This window comes from Hypanus sabinus, chromosome 5 (assembly GCF_030144855.1).
Source record: "Hypanus sabinus isolate sHypSab1 chromosome 5, sHypSab1.hap1, whole genome shotgun sequence".
Lineage (NCBI taxonomy): Eukaryota > Metazoa > Chordata > Chondrichthyes > Myliobatiformes > Dasyatidae > Hypanus > Hypanus sabinus.
In genome coordinates, this window is record NC_082710.1 from 26203927 (window position 1) to 26217441 (window position 13515).

The 13515-nt window shown below is 40.7% G+C and overlaps 1 long non-coding RNA gene across 1 annotated transcript; it reads right to left on the minus strand.

The window, feature by feature from the left end:
• Positions 1–402: 402 nt before the first annotated feature.
• LOC132393658 (uncharacterized) lies at positions 403–13037 on the minus strand. Its single transcript, XR_009512024.1, has 3 exons — positions 12965–13037; positions 3790–3871; positions 403–994 (listed from the first exon to the last, which is right to left on the minus strand). It is a non-coding gene; the product is annotated as an uncharacterized LOC132393658 (long non-coding RNA).
• Between the last annotated feature and the right edge of the window lie 478 nt (positions 13038–13515).

The window sequence follows — 13515 nt, forward strand, 5'->3', positions numbered from 1 at the left end:
CCACACTCTTAGTGAAGACGTTACCCCTCAGGTCCTTCTTAAATATTTCATCTTTGCCCGTTACCCTATGACACATAGTTCTTGTCTCATTCATCCCCAGTGGAAAAAGCCTGTCTGCATTTACCCTATCGATATCCCTCATAATCTGTATACCTCAATCATTTCTCCCCCTATGCTCCAGGGAATAAAGTCCTAACCCATTCAACTTTTCCCTGTTACTTAAGTCCTGGCAACATGCTTGTAAATTTTCTCGGTATCTTTCGATCTTATTGAAATCTTCCCTGTAGATAGATGACCCCCACCCTCCCCCAGAGCTGCACACAATACTTTAAATTTGATTTCACCAACATCTGACACATCAGCATAACACCCTGACTCCTGTACTCAATATTTTGAGCTATAACAACTAATAATCCAAAAGCTCTCTTGATGGCCTTATCAACCTATGATGCCTTTTTCAAAGAATTATCTATCTGCATTCTCAGATCCCTCTGTTTTACCACACCCCTTGGTGTTCTACCATTAACTGTGCAAGTTCCACCACTGTTTCTCTTCCTGCATTAATTCCATCTCCTTTCTTTCAGCCTATTTTCCATCTGACCCAGGTCACATTGCAAACATTTATAGTCTTCCTCGCTGTTCATTATGTCCCAAATCTTCGTGTCATCTGCAAATTTGCTAATCCAGATTACCACATTAACATCCATATCTTTAATGTAGATGACAAGCAACAGCAGACCCAGCAGTGATCCCTGCCGGACTCTAACAGTCACAGGCCTCAGGTCAGAGAGACAACCATCCACTACCACTCTCTGGCTTCTCCCATTAAACCAATGGTGAATTCCATTTGCTACTTCATCCTGAATGCCAAGCAACCGACCCTTCTGGACCAGCCTCCTGTCCAAGCCTTTGCCCAAGTCCATGTGAAAAACATCCATTGTCTTGTCTTCTTCAACTTTCCGGGTAACCTCGTTGGGGTGCCTTTTGCTTCCGGCTATAAGGATTGAAATAAAGTAGTTATTCATTGTTTTTGTCATTTTCTTATTTCACTTTATTAAGTCCCCAGTACCATCCTCCAAGGGATCGAAGTTTACTTTAACCACTCTCATGCTTTTTCTATACAGTACTTGTAGAAACTCTTGTTTGTATTTTTATTTCTTGCTAGATCACTCTCAGCCTAGCTGCGGGCCGGATTAAAAAGCTTAATGGGCCGCATATGGCCCCCGGGCCGTAGTTTGCCCATGCCTGGCCTAGCTCCTCCATCCTGATGGTCTTTTAAAATATTCTAAAATATGTTTTCTATTCATTGCTGAATCTGCCTTCACACAATTTGCATCATTTTTCTGTCCTTTCTTTTGATTTGATTTCACTCTTCCTCTGATAGCCACCGAGGCAGCATTCATCTTATGGAGAAATTTCTCAGAAGAATATAACTTGATTGACAATATGAAACATTTTATTATATGTCTGCTGCTCTTTATCCACCATTTATGCTCTCTTTCAGTCTGTTTAGTCACCCCAGCCTTTCACACATTAGTTTCAGACTGAAGTTTCTCACTCTCAAGCTAGATGCAAACCTTATCACGTAGTAATTACTTTTACCCCCAGGACCCTTCAGAATGAGATCATTAATAAAAGCTGCCATTCTCTGGTTATTGTTAATCATCTGGCTACCCTGCAATATCCACATCCTTTGTCATTATCTTTCTAAATTTGATCCTACCTGAAACATTTCCTTAACCATTTTGTTTTAAAGCCAATTTTCTCCCAGTTAGTTTCAAATGAAACCCATAAACACAGAACAACTTCATTTCTCCCCAGTACCCATGCTTACATCTCATAAACTGAAACTCATTTCTGTCAGACTAATCTTTGAGCCATGTATTAACTCCAACTATACTGAAGCAATGCTAACTTTCACATTGACCAGATGGTTCCGTGGAATCTGTTATCATTGTGATTTTCCTTTGCAGTTTAAGTGTTCACGCGTAGCTCAATGAGATCTCTTTCTTAGTCTTACATATGTCAAGGGTTCCTGGCAGCTGATTTTTCAACCCCACTCCAAGTTTATCGTCATTTCCAAGGAGACAGCATTAGTCTTGTTACTGGGCACACAACACCCGTCTTTGATAATTGCATTGCAGAGAACAATATCTTTCTAGATAAATGTGCTATTCCCCACCCCAGTACATTCCTTTTCACACCCTGTATCTGTCACACCTATGGTCTTTGCCACAGAATCTCAGCGCCCTCACAAGCACGCTTCTGAACAGGGTTGGCAAACACACTTAATTGTGGCTGTATTTAACTTCCCTCCTCTCGTTTCAGTCTTGACCAATGCATAGTGATGGCAATGCTCCCTGCTTCCTTAGTCCATGTTCAAAGAAAGAAGACTACAACTTAGATTGATGCTGCTTAGGAGTGGTATTAGTTTATTTATTAAGTTACTGCTTCTGAGCCATAGTGACGGTATTAGATTTTGGTTTAGAGTTTTAGCGAGTGGCCCTGTTGGCTTAGCACTTATTATTTTTCCTTTCTTTCTGTACAGTTCTTATTAAACTTCAGTGAACGGCTTATCCTGCCTTTGTGCCTCTCCCTCTGCACTTAGACCATCACTCACCATCGTGTCAACACCATGGTGTAGCATTCATATCACCAGTACATCCATACTGCCTGCAAGAACCTCACACCTGTGGAACAGGTGTAAGAATAAAGTTCTTCTGATTTTACATTCTGTGTCCCCATTTCCATCTCATTGTAGTTGTAGTGTAATGTATTTAATGTAAGGGGTCTGACTGCTTTCTAGAGCAAAGTGTGGAGGTGGAAAGCTGCATTTAGTAGATCTGCTTTGAAGAATCTAGATTCCTGGACCTAAAAGAAAGTGGATCCCTGAGAAATGCAAAGAATGAATGAGTGACTGAAATGAAGGCTAATGCTACTGCGGGGTACCCCAGTAAATCTTTGGGTTTGTTGGTTGTTAACAAAAGCATTTCATTTCACTGTCTCTTCAATCTACCTGTGATTTAAAAAAAACTGAATCTGAAATGGTTCACCAAAAGCCATTCCCTTGTAAAGCAATAACAGTGGCTGTGAAGACACTGGAGGCTGCAGATCCTCAGATCTGATGGAGGAACTCAGCAGGTTGAGTAGAATTTGTGCAGGTAAGGAATAGCCAGTGGTCCAGACCCAAACCCTGCGTCATAACAGTAAAAAATTACTACTTCCTTATTTTTGGTATAGGACTCCTTACTGTTAACTGAATAACCCCTAGTATGAGGAACGTCTGGCAGCTCTTGGGCTGTATTCCCTGGAGTTCAGGAGAATGAGGGGGATCTCATAGAAACGTTCTGAATGTTAAAAGGCCTGAACAGATTAAATATGGCAAAGTTATTTCCCATGGTAGGGGAGTCTAAGACAAGAGGGCACAACTTCAGGATTGAAGGACATCCATTTAGATCCACTTAGATCAGATAAATCTGTGGAAATCTGTGGAATTTGTTGCCACGAGCAGCTGTGAAGGCCAAGTCATTGGGTGCGTCTAAGGCAGAGATAGATAGGTTCTTGATAAGCCAGGGCATCAAAGGATATGGAGAGAAGGCAGGGGAGTGGGGATGACTGGAAGAATTGGATCAGCCATAATTGAATGGCAGAGCAGACTCAATGGGCCGGATGGCCTACTTCTGCTCCTATATCTGATGGTCTTATGGTTAACAGTTGCAGTTCTGCTTAAGTTGCCAATATTATAATGATTAGCTGCACTACAAAATATATCCATTTTGTTACACTTACATTTCTTTTGGCTTTCTTGTTTAATTAGTCCTGATGTTCCATCGTCACATATGTTTTGTTCATCTCCAAACTGCGAGTTCAACTGCAACCAAGCATTCATTTGATTTAGAAATGGAAAACGGCTCTGGACCAAGTGGCTAGTATTAGGAAGCACCGAAGTCCATCAAGATTAAAAACTAATTAGCTTCTCCTCTTTAATTTTATTCATGCTTCTTCGGGAAGTCGTGTTTGGACGACTATCTATCTATGTATTTATCTGTCTATCGATTGATTGATTGACATACAGTGTGGAATAGACCCTTCCAGTCCTTAGAGCCATGCTACCCAGCAAAATGCCCGTTTAATCAATTGACAATGACCAATTAACTTACCAACTGGTTTGTCTTTGGACTGTGGGAGGAAATCGGAGTACCTGGAGGAAATCCATACAAACTCCTTACAAGCAGTGGTGGGAATTGAACTCTGGTCGCCTGCACTGTAAAGCACTGTGCTAACCACTATGCTACTAAACCACTGGGGAGCAGTGTTAGCTGTGAGGAGGATGCTAAGAGGATGCAGGGTGACTTGGATAGGTTAGGTGAGTGGGCAAATTCATGCCAGATGCAATTTAATGTGGATAAATGTGAGGTTATCCACTTTTGTTGCAAGAACAGGAAAACAGATTTTTATCTGAACGGCGGCCGATTAGGAAAAGGGGAGATGCAACGAGACCTGGGTGTCACTGTACACCAGGCATTGAAGGTGGGCATGCAGGTACAGCAGGCGGTGAAAAAGGCAAATGGTATGTTGGCATTCATAGCAAAAGGATTTCAGTACAGGAGCAGAGAGGTTCTACTGCAGTTGTACAAGGCCTTGGTGAGACCGCACCTAGAATATTGTGTGCAGTTTTGGTCCCCTAATCTGAGGAAAGACATTTTTGCCATAGAGGGAGTACAGAGAAGGTTCACCAGATTGATACCTGGGATGGCAGGACTTTCATATGAAGAAAGACTGGATCGACTAGGCTTATACTCACTGGAATTTAGAAGACTGAGGGGGGATCTTATTGAAACGTATAAAATTCTAAAGGGATTGAACAGGCTAGATACAGGAAGATTGTTTCCGATGTTGGGGAAGTCCAGAACGAGGGGTCACAGTTTCAGGATCAAGGGGAAGCCTTTTAGGACCGAGATGAGGAAAAACTTCTTCACGCAGAGAGTGGTGAATTTGTGGAATTCTCTGCCACAGGAAACAGTTGAGGCCGGTTCATTGGCTATGTTTAAGAGGAAGTTAGATATGGCCCTTGTGGCTAAAGGGATCAGGGGGTATGGAGAGAAAGTAGGTACAGGGTTCTGAGTTGGATGATCAGCCATGATCATACTGAATGGAGGTGCAGGCTCGAAGGGCCGAATGGCCTACTCCTGCACCTATTTTCTATGTTTCTATGTTTCTATTGTGCCACCCCATTATGAACTCATTGAGAAGCAAAATCTTGATCCACTAGTGTTTTCATACATAATATAAATTTTTCAAAAAGGGTTCTTATCGTATTAATCTTGCTGTAGGAAGAGTGCTGACTTAATCAATTATAGTATTGTCTTGCCATTTTTCCAGATAATGTGCCACATCTGAATTGGCATCAGTGAACCATCACTGGCTAACTGTATCTTGTACTGATATTACATCTGTTGTGCTACCTCATTAGGTAGAAAATCTAACTTTGTTCTATTAAAGTTTTGCTGTTGATGCCATTATTTTACAAGGCATTATCCTGGCACAGTTAAGAGAGTAGTTATTATTGGAATCAAATCTTCAAATCAGAGCATAAAAATTTGAACATTTTCCAAGAATTCTTTCCAGCTTTCTTTTCAACTTCTTATTCACAGTTATGTCAGTGAACATCTTTAATCTCTATATCAGTTTTAACAATAATGTTTGTCAATAATGTGACAAAATTATTTGATTAGAATACCAATGAGTATTAAAATAATATTTGGCCAATCTGAACTTTGTCTTTCCTAGTAAAGCATATTAGAGATGGTCATATCTCAGCAATCAGAACTAGAGCTTTTCACTGCTTACAGCTGGCCTGTAATAATATATGAATTAAAGCATCTCATCTGGAACACAACCCAGTCTCTAAAGATCCATCCAATCAGAATAATGATCTTTCAAGCAAACATGCTTGAAGAATCAAGGAGCTTAAAGCAACAACATCAAGATGGTTGTTCACATAGTAGAGCAATCGCTTGAATCAAGGATGATGTTCTCCTAAGGTGTTATTCCCTTAATAGAGAATGGCCATGTGTGACTTTGTTTAACATGGGGCGACTGGGCAGCCACCGCACGGTCCTTGACAGATCAGGGTCAGCGTCCAGTGGCCTGGAATGCAAGACGACTGGGAGCACTTCACCTTCACTGCCATTGTGGTGCGTCAGCACCTCCTGCTAGTTCCACCGTTGAGGTCTTGGTTGAATTGCTCTTTGTGTGGAAACTCCCACCTGACCTTACTGCCATGGGTTACCCGACCCACAGTTGAGTTCTGAGCAGCATCGCTGTCGGGATCTCAGGAACTCACAAGCCTCTCCACCATGGCAAAGTGACGATCCTTGGAGAAGATCACACATCTTGTTGACATATGGTGGTAATACTCTTACCACACTGTAATAAGGTATGGTAAGGAAAAATATTCAGTTTGAACAGAATTAACAGAGAACAATGGAACTCACCATGAGGAAACTGTTACTGGTCAAGCTGGACCTGCTTTCTGGCTCATATATATCCTAGTTAGGTGGATAGAACGGATCATCGATGAAGCTATCTTTCTTCTTAATTCTATTTGGGACAAAGCTGATGAATTTCTCTCTGATGTTAGAACTCCTAGTTAATGAAACATTTAGTTTATTTGAATGTGCAGCATCTGCCTCATGACAATTGTTACTATAACTATACTTCATTGGCTGCATGTTGAATTAGGATAGGTATGTTCATAAAAGACAAATTTTAATGCCAATCTTTATTTCATTGGGATATGATTTCAAAGAGAAGTTTAATCATAGCTATCTGTAGCGAGAGGGAAGAAACAAGTGAAATATAAGAAACAAACATGTTTTTAATGTTATGCCTGAAAAATATAAACCATATCATAAACAAAAGAAAATACAGACATGAAAATCTGAAATAACCTCAAGGTATTAAAATACTTGGGCAAGGAACATCTGTAGTTAGAGAAACAAGTTAAAATTTCAGATCAGTGACATTTTATCAGAAATAGAAAAGTGAGGAAACACGTGGGTTTTAATTTTCAAAGAGGAGGGGGGAATAGAAAACAGAGGGAATATCTATAGTAAGGTGGAGACTGTTGTTCAGGTGACCCAGTGTTACGGGTCATCTGCTCAAGTGATAAATAAGGGCAAGAAAGGCAGTTAGAGAAGTAGTGGGCTGGTGGTGGGGTGCAAGTAACCATGCCGGAATTTTGAAATGCTGAATACTGGAAATATCATGCATATCAGACAACATTTGCAGTGGGAGAAGATCCGAGATAATGTTACAGTTGGATGATCTTACATCAGAATCGGTCAGTTCTGACACAGACAGGAAACGTAAGAAATATGAGCAAGAGTAGATCAATTGGCCCCTTGAGCCTGCTTGCTATTCTATAAAATCAGGAAGATCCAATCCTGGCCTCAGTACTACATTTTCACTCTCACTCTATTATCCCTTGCTTACTTGTGATTTTAGTATCAAATATAGGAGTCTCAGAACTCACAAAACCAGATTCAGGAACAGCTATTACCCCTCAACATAATTTCAGAATATTGTTCTTTGGCAGATCAATTGTAAAGGGACAGTGCACTGTTAAAGGCAACCCTTAGCACTGTTGATGTGCAGAGGGCCCTTGGAGTTCAAACCCGTAGCTCCCAGAGGTTGATAGAGGACATGGCAAGCTTCATACCACTGGGGTCAGGTACAGTTATTACCCTTCAAACATCATCAGGCTCTTGAAACAAAGAGTATATCTTCATCCAACTTCTCTTGCCCCATCATTAAAATGTCCCCACAACCTATGGAAGCACTTTTAAGGAATCTTCATCTCAGGTTCTCAATATTTATTGCTTGTTGATTTATTATTATTATTTCTTTCATTTGTATTTGCATAGTTTGTTGTCCTTGCATGCTGGTTGACCACCCAAGTTGGTGTGATCTTTCATTGATTCTACTATAGTTATTTTTCTATTATGGATTTATTGAGTATGCCTTCAAGAAAATGAATTTCAGGCTTGTATATGGTGGCGCAGATGTACTTTAGTAATAAGTTTACTTTGAACTTTAATATCCATCAATATTAGCTTTGAATATGTTCAGTGACTCCTTCTCCATGGTTCCCTGGGACTGAGATTCCCAAAGAGTCAGAATCAGAGTTAGGTTTAATAGCACCGGCACATGTCATGAAATTTGTTAACCTAGTGACGCTAGTACAATGCAATACATGGTAATATAGGGAAAAAATAGATCAATTACTGTAAGTATATATGTATATGTATATGTATATTAAATATTTAAATTTAAAATAGTGCAAGAACAGAAATAATATTTTAAAAAAGTGAGGTAGTTTTCATGGGTTCAATGCCCATTTAGGAATCAAATAGCAGAGGGGAAGAAACTGTTCCTGAATCATTGAGTGTGTGCCTTCGTGCTTCTGTACCTCCTTCCCGACAGTAACAATGAGAAGAGGAGATATCCTGGGTGATGGGGGTCCTTAATAATGGACACTGCTTTCTGAGGTACTGCTGCTTGAACATGCCTTGGATACTACAGAGGCTAGTATCCAAGATGGTACATCTGTAGAAGTTTTGAGTGTTTTAGATGACAAACCAAATCTCCTCAAACTTTGAATGAAATATAGCCACTGTCTTGCCGTCTTTATAACTGCACTGATATGTTAGGATCAGAGATCTGGACACCCAGGAACTTGAACTCGCTCACTCTCTCCACTTCTAATCCCTCTGTGAGGATTAGTCCATGTTACCTCGTCTTGTCCTCTATCAATAGGTGCATTTAATGTCAGAGAAATGTATACAATATACATCCTTAAATTCTTTTTATTTGCAAACATCCACAAAAACAGAGCAGTGCCCAAAGAATGAATGACAGTTAAACACTAGAAACCCAAAGCCCCCCTCCAGCTCATCCATCCCACACACAAGCAGCAGCAAGCCAACGACCCCACCCCTCACGACCACCAGCAAAACAATATCAGCACCCTCCACCGAGCAATCAAGCGTGCAGCATCAATAAAAACATAGACTCACAGTACCCCAAAGACTACTCGTTCACCAGGTAATTCGACATACCACAGTCACACACACACACACTCTCTCTCTCTCTCTCTCTCTCTCTCTCTTTCCTTCTCTCCCTTCTCTCCCCTTTCTCCCCCTCCTCTCTCCCCTCTCTCTCTCCCCCTCTCTCGCCCCCTCTCTCCTCTCTCCTCTCTCCCTCTCCTCTCTCTTCTCACCTCTCTCTCTCTCCTCTCTCCCCTCCTCCCTTGTTCACCTGGTAATTTGACATACCACAGAGACACACAAACACCTACCTACCTACCTACCTACCTGGATTGGCACCTGAATAGCTATAGCATAGAGTGTCGTGGACTGAGTATGGGCCAGTGGGATTAGTATGGATAGATACAATGGCCAACATTGACACGGTGAGCTACGTGATCTGGTTCTCTCTGTTTGACTGTATGTATATTCATTTCCCTTCTCATTACCGACTCCATAGGGAGATTTTTAGATTGTAGTTACAGAAGCAATAGGTGCATTTCAGGTCAAATCCTTCCGTCATCATCGTAGTCAAGGAAGCTTAAGCTGATAATAGGTCCACCAATTTGTCAATGTAGGTCTTCATGTGTTATACGTTGTCACTAGGAATGCTTCAAAATAGCATTGGGCAGATCTGAATGTTTGGTGTGTTATGATTGTGAAGCAACTCTGAGGGGCCGAAGGGTACAAAGTTGCCCCCTCCTTTTTGAGAATCACAAGATCCCTATTAATTTGGGTCTGGGACCCAGGAAATGAGAGAGAGACACGCAGAATACACAGGGGTTGGAATGTGTCCTGGCCTCAGCGAAACGGAACCACTGATACCGGCTATCGTCTCTTGGAGACGGAATTGTGTATTGAGTTCTGTACTATTCATTGAAGCCCTCAGGGGACGACCAGAGTGGCTGGTTGAGGGATTGCATCATCCCAACCTGATTGACACCTGAGACCCCGTGAGTGGGGATAAAAGAGGGTCTGGGGAACAACCCCTTTAGACGCACCAGGAGAAATGCTAGAAATCCCGTGACAGCGTTTTATAGCAAAAGCCGGTGGGGGCTCATGTGCGTCCTCCCTTGCCTGGGTTGGCGGGCTCACCACGGAAGAACGGTTTAGCTAAAGGAGAGGCCACAAGTGGAAGGCCAATACAACGAGACTCCTGATGGATCAAAATCATAAAAGGAAAACCGGCAAGTTTTTCTCCAAATCTCTCCCTCTCTCTCTCTCTCTCCAACCATTGCAACAAAGCAGTCCCCAAAGCCTGCAGCCTGCATGAACTGAGTGAACTTTATATTTCCATCGGACAATACATTATCCCCTAGACAACGATAGAGCTATTTCTTATTGATTATTATTATACCCGCACTTTTAGATTTAGAATTGACGACGTATATTATCTGTATATTTGCATTGATATTATTTTGTGTATTTTTACTAATAAATACAGTTAAAAATAGTATCATCAGACTTCAACGGACTTCTCTATCTTTGCTGGTAAGTGACCCAGTTACGGGGTTTGTAACAGGTGCTATGGGGCTACTTGAACCATTTTTATACTCCTAATACAAAGGTTGTACTGAGGGCATCCTGAGCAGCTGCATCACTGCCTGGTTCTGAAATTGTACCATCTCGAATCGCAAGACCCTGTTGCAAATAGTCTCTTCCCACCATTACAGACATTTACACCACATGCTGCATCTGCAAAGCAAACAGCATTATGAAGGACCCCATGCACCCCTCATACAATCTCTTCTCCCTTCTGCCATCTGGGAAAAGGCACCGAAGCATTCAGGCTCTCGTGATCAGGCTATGTAACAGTTTCTTCCCCCAAGCAATCAGACTTCTCAATACCCAGAGTCTGGACTGACACCAACTTACTGCCCTTTACTGTGCCTATTGTCTTGTTTATTATTTATTGTAATGCCTGCACTGTTTTGTGCACCTTATGCAGTCCTGGTTAGGTCTGTAGTCCAGTGTAGTTTTTGTGTTGTTTTACGTAGTTCAGCGTAGTTTTTGTACTGTTTCATGTAGCACCATGGTCCTGAAAAACGTTGTCTCGTTTTTACTATGTACTGTACCAGCAGTTATGGTCGAAATGACAATAAAAAGTGACTTGACTTGACTTGAAAAAGTATATCAGAATAAAAAACGCTACTGGAATAAGAGAGAAAGGAAAATAATATTTAAGCCAGCTAATCTGAGAATGAGCATACGGTATGTTTTTATAGAAAGCGAATAGGAATAAAGATAAAAAAAGTAATCCTTTTCTGTTTGTACTTTACAGCATTACATGACCACCACCTTTGCCCTCTGCCTCCCACCACCACCTCTCCATCCCTATGCAGGAGGGCATACTGGGAATGTGGCACAGGAATCATTAATTGTAATGGACTGAAAATCCCAAGGGACCCAATGACCCATGTAACCAAATTCCTGATATGCAGTTTCAGCAAACAAAGCTTTTCACTTGGAGCGTGATTTGTAAAAAGCATTCTCTGGTGTGCAGTTAGTATCTGTAAAGAATGCTTTCCTTGAATACATTCTAACTATGGAATCCAGCACCATTCATAATATATAGCGTATAAATAAAACTAAGAGTGATATGCTTCCTCTGACGGACTGTTCTTTGATAAAACCCATCCTACATTGCAAAATAGTTAATAATAGATCAGTGTGGATAGGAAGATCGGATTCTGTTGTAATAAGTATAATTTTAACCTACATAAGTATGTAAAAATCCATTGATGGAAAAGGAGCATTTGTTCATTTTGTTTAGTCTTCAATCCTGATAGTTAATCTCGTATTACAAAAACTGAAAGCATGTAAGGTGTAACCTACTGTTGCCTGCAAGCAAACAGACAGTATGACAGAGGAGATACTCTCCTCTGGCAGTTCTTCACTGCACTAATTCTAACCTTTACCTACACTGTCAGTGGATTAATGTTTTACTGTTTGGTATGTCTGCTGCTTAATCTGTAGAACAACATTGCCGCAGATTTGAGTTTCTCTTTGGCACCAATGTTGATCCTCCCCTCCCCCAGGCCAGGAAGACATGAATGCTAAAATACCCAGTCCCCAGTACCTCAAAGTTCTCAGTGACAAATGCTTTTTGAGGCCTTTCAACTGTTGGCAATTGTATTTTTTGTACCAGATCTCCATGGCAACAAGGCCTCTCAATTCCAGTTGGCCTTGTCCTGTGCACAAATGATTGTACTGATGTAGCTTCACTGATAAAGCCATGTGACTAGCCTAAAATGCTGATACTTTTTCCATGTATGAAACAATTGGATGAAATCTTAGAATTATAAATGCCTCTCTAAAATAAATTTGCCAGCATTCCTGATCACATTTTTAATTAAATCTTTCACCCAATTTTCACCTTGAAAGGTTCGTTCTCTTCATATGTTGAAATCATTAGCATTAATCACTTGGGTTAAAATGACACCAGAATGGCCATTTTGTTCCACAAATGATTAATAAATGCATTACACATTCAAACCAGTTTCAGAAGCTGTGAGCACTAAACCAACACCAGCTAATAACCTCCCTATGCAGTGATTTAACAATATAAAACCACTGAATGAGAGAAAGGCTAAAAACAATGGTCACTACAGGAAAAGGAACACTTCTGCATAGCTACACAGTGCCATTCAGTCTGTCTGATGTTCTAAAGGTCTAGATATATTCCATTGTTATTGGATTACGCAATAACATGGGCATTTTAATTTTGTCAGTTTTCATTTCCAGAACTGTACAGCATCTCCCCCTAAATTCTGCATAACTCAGAACAAATATTTTTGAATTTATAACTTCATATTTCAGAATCCTATTAAATATGTTTACCATTTTACTAAAGCAATTTTTAAATAAAACGTTACCTCGTAAAAATTACCTTGAAGGATATGCAGCTTTCAACAGAAACATCAAAATGATATTTCCTGGGGGACTGACATGGGACACAAAAGTTCACTCTGAATAATTCACAGTTTTAATTAATTGAAAACACACATTCACAGGAGAGTGACTGTAGTATTTCCATGCCAACATACTTTGAGTTTTAGAGCTTCAAATGGTAACAAAATTAATCTACAATTGCAGAGTATTTACTTGAAGTCAATTATTCACATTGCCTTCCCCGATGACCGATGTGGGTAAGGCTGAAGGACACAGATAAGCAAAGTTTTGGATTCATTTGTTGACTGTTCCTGGGCCAGTTGATCTCGGTGGTGGCATACATTAGCAAATCATTTCAGTGCCTTGAGGATCAGCCAGCAGTAAAAAAACTATGAAATGTCTAATTAATTTAGTTCAATTTTGGGGGATGGTTATCAGAACAGGGAGCATTTTTACTTTATCATTTATTGTCTGTCTCTAATTGCCATATTCTTGACCTGCTGCAGTCACATTTAGGTGATGGTTTCCCCACAGT